The sequence below is a fragment of the Myotis brandtii genome, unplaced genomic scaffold, assembly GCF_000412655.1.
Source record: "Myotis brandtii unplaced genomic scaffold, ASM41265v1 scaffold49, whole genome shotgun sequence".
Lineage (NCBI taxonomy): Eukaryota > Metazoa > Chordata > Mammalia > Chiroptera > Vespertilionidae > Myotis > Myotis brandtii.
Window position 1 is genome coordinate 4,405,871 of NW_005368707.1, and position 3,552 is coordinate 4,409,422.

Consider the following 3,552-nt stretch of genomic DNA (forward strand, 5'->3'; position numbering starts at 1 on the left):
TATTGTGCAGGAGTGGTTTCAAGAACATGAGGGAGACTTTACCTTGCTTAGGTGGCCCCCACAATTACCAAATCTCAATCCAGTTGAGCATTTGTGGGACGAAGTTAAAAGAGCCATCAGGCAGCTGGTTCCACAACCATCAAATCTCACAGAACTGGACAGTGCTATTCATCAGGCATGGTGTCAGATTCCTCGCATCACCTTTCAACATCTCGTGGAGTCAAAGCCAAGAAGAATCGCCCCAGTATTGAAGGCAAAAGGTGGCCCAACAAAGTACTGATGGGGTTGTCATAATAATCTGGCCACTCAGTATATATATGTATCCCATGTTCAAAGGCTGTTCAATCGTGTTGTTTACTCATTTCTTCAGAAAAAAGATCACTTCTACTGTCGTGGTAAACAACCTACTTCCCTATTTATAATGGTCTGGTCCTCTAGCAACTTCAGCGCGAAATTATAGCTAATCTGCCTACAAACGTCAGGTGGTCATAATAATGTGGCCACTCAGTGTATATATGCTGCAGAATGCCAAATGCAAAAAGATTTTCAAAATATCAGAGAGAGAAAAGATAATCAGAAAACAAACACCCGATTGAGCCTGATCAGCAGCAGCAATGGAAACTAGAAGATTGTTAAAATACCTTCAAAGTGCTTAGAAAAAATAAGAATTATATATCCAGCAAAAGTACCATTCAAGAATGAGAATAAAGGCAAAGACAAAGTTAACAGGGGCCCAGATGAGAAAACGTAAAATAAAAAAGGATAATACAACAATGGTTTTCGAAGACACTGGACATCAAAGGATCATGATCACTGAGAAGAAAGAAAACAAATGTGAACCCTATGACTGCCCCAGTTTACTGCCTAGAGAGAGTTTCCTGGCTGTGCTGGGGGTGAGGGGAGAAAAAACCCAGGCAGAACCCAATGGTCTCCCTCAGTTGAGAAAACAGAGCTGGGAAACCAGAAAGGCTAAAGGCTAAAGTTCTCGGGGGAAGTGTATGGGAGAGAAGAGAACTGTACAGAGACAGAGCTCTGAAGATCTGCAGTAAGTTCCCCCTGAGTCCTTAGCCAAGTCCTTAGCCACGACTTGTATACAAGAAAACTACCAGAAAGGATTAGAGCAGTGGTTCTTATCTGAGGACAATTTTATTCTCCTGGAGCTATTTGGCAATATCTGGAGATATTTTCAATTTGTCACAATTTTGGGGATGCTACTGACATCTGGTGCACAGGGTCCAGGTATAATTTTAAACATTAAATAACATACAAATAATTATCCAGCCTCCAAATGTTAATAGTTCTAAGGTTGATAAACTGTGTATTATAGCCCCACTCTCTGAAAGTAGGACATTCCTATGAAAAGTTTCATTAACCAAAATGGCATAAAGTAAAAAAGCAATGACATTAATTTATATAAAAAAATTTTAGTGTTGTCAGATCCCAAAAATAACTATCCAAAATAAAACACAAAGATAAAATATAGTAAAAAGAACATTACTGACCTGAAGGACAATTTCAATGGCCTAACATATACACATATAAACAAAGAAAGGAAGGGTACTAAAAATATTTGAGGAAATATGGCAGAAAATATTCCAAACTTGATGAAAAACAAAAAGCCACATGTTCAAGAAGCTCAATGTATCTACCAAAAGAAACATAAAAGTAACACCATATTGCTTAAAACCAGTGATAAAGAGAAAATCTTACTGTCATACAAAAAAAGTGCATTATATATAAAATAAAATAAAAAAATGACACCCTTCTCATCAGTAACACTGTAGGAGTAGCATCTTTAAAATACTCAAAGAAAAATACTATCAACCTAAAATTCTATACCTAGTAAAATATCTTTTAGAAATGAAGGGATATTGAAGACTTTTTAGACATACAAAATCTCAAGAAATTAATCACCAACAGATTTGTATTCCAAACAAAAATGTAATAAGTCTTTCAGACTTATAGGAAGAATGACATCAGATGGGACTATGGGTCCCTACAAAGGAATGAATATCAGAAATATCCACCATCTTGGTATCTATGGCAACTATTTTATATATATAGTAAAAATAATAAAGATAACTAATGAATATATTTTAAGATAAAGTGATTATCATATTGATAGGCAATATTAAGAACAATAGCTATGTATTTTTCCTCCTTAGCTTTCTGCATTGATTTCCATGTCTCTTTTCCAAAATATACCTTTAAGGTTTATAGATATCAAGTTCTAATTTTTAGTAGCTTTGTTTTACAACTATTTTTGGTTAGCCACATTTCTATTTTGGACAGCTAAAAGTAAACTTGTATTTCATTTTCTTCTATATACAAATTTTCCTTTCAAAAGGCAATTCTTAAATAAAAAATGTGTTTCCATATGCCACAACCACCAATCACAACAGATGGTTTTAACTGTCCCTCAGATGAATCTGCAGGAAATTGAACACTCATGAGGCCCACAAGCTCTCAATGCCTTTGACCCCCTGAAGTCAACTCTATGTTCTATGTATCTATCAGGTCCACAGAATTAAGTGTCTAATAATAAGGTGAGTAAAACTGATTTATTCCTCCAGAAAGAAGCTTAACTTTTCCCGTTAGCAGGCTTTAATGAAATCTCATCCTTTCTGTATGCTCAAGCAATGAGTAATTTTTTGCAAGTGAATGTTTTGGAAAGCTAAAAAAATCACAACACATCTTATTTTATTTATTGCCTTTAAAAACTCTACCAAATTTCCCCTGACTTCCTAAATAATAACACCATGTCATACAAGCATCATCTCAGATCTTAATGGCATGATATTATAAATCAACTAAAACAAAATAAAAATTCCAACACATGGAGGCTAAATAGCATGTTATTGTAAAATAAATGGGTTACCAATGACATCAAGGAACGAATAAAAATGTCCTGGAAACACATAATTAAAATGAACATAGAAGAACCCCAAATCCATAGAACACAGCAAAAGCAGTTCTACAAGGGAAATTCATAGCATTACAGGCCTACCCCAAGTAACAAGATAAGTCTCAAATAAACAGTCTAACCCTAAATTAAAAGAATTATAGAGAACAAGAAAAGCCCAGAGAAAGTAGAAGGAAGGAAACAACAAACATCGGAACAGAAATAAATGACACCGAAATTTAAAAAAAAAACACACACAATACAAAACATCAATGAAACCAAGTGATGGTTATTGGAAAAGATAAGCAAGATTGATGAACCTCTTCCCAACTTATCAAGAAACAAAGAGAGAAAACCCAAATAAATAAAATCAGAAATGAAACAAGCGAAGTAACAACTGACATCACAGAAATATAAGGGATTATAAGAAAACTAGAGGCCCGGGGCACAAAAATTTGTGCACTCGGGGGGGGGGGGAGGGGGGGGTCCCCCAGCCCGGCCTGTGCCCTCTCGCAGTCTGGGACCCCTCAGGAGATAATGACCTGCTGGCTTAGGCCTGCTCCCGGGTGGCAGAGGGCAGGCCCAATCCCTAAGTGCAGCCCCTGGTCAGGCTCAGAGCAGGGCTGATTGGGGAGTTGGGGCGCTGCCCC

At 36.7% G+C, this 3,552-nt stretch overlaps 1 protein-coding gene across 3 annotated transcripts in view; it reads right to left on the bottom strand.

Moving 5' to 3' along the window:
• Nucleotides 1-3,552, bottom strand: part of MPP7 (membrane protein, palmitoylated 7 (MAGUK p55 subfamily member 7)) — a 273,826-nt gene that overhangs the window by 114,684 nt on the left and 155,590 nt on the right. The gene's annotated exons all lie outside the window — the stretch shown is intronic.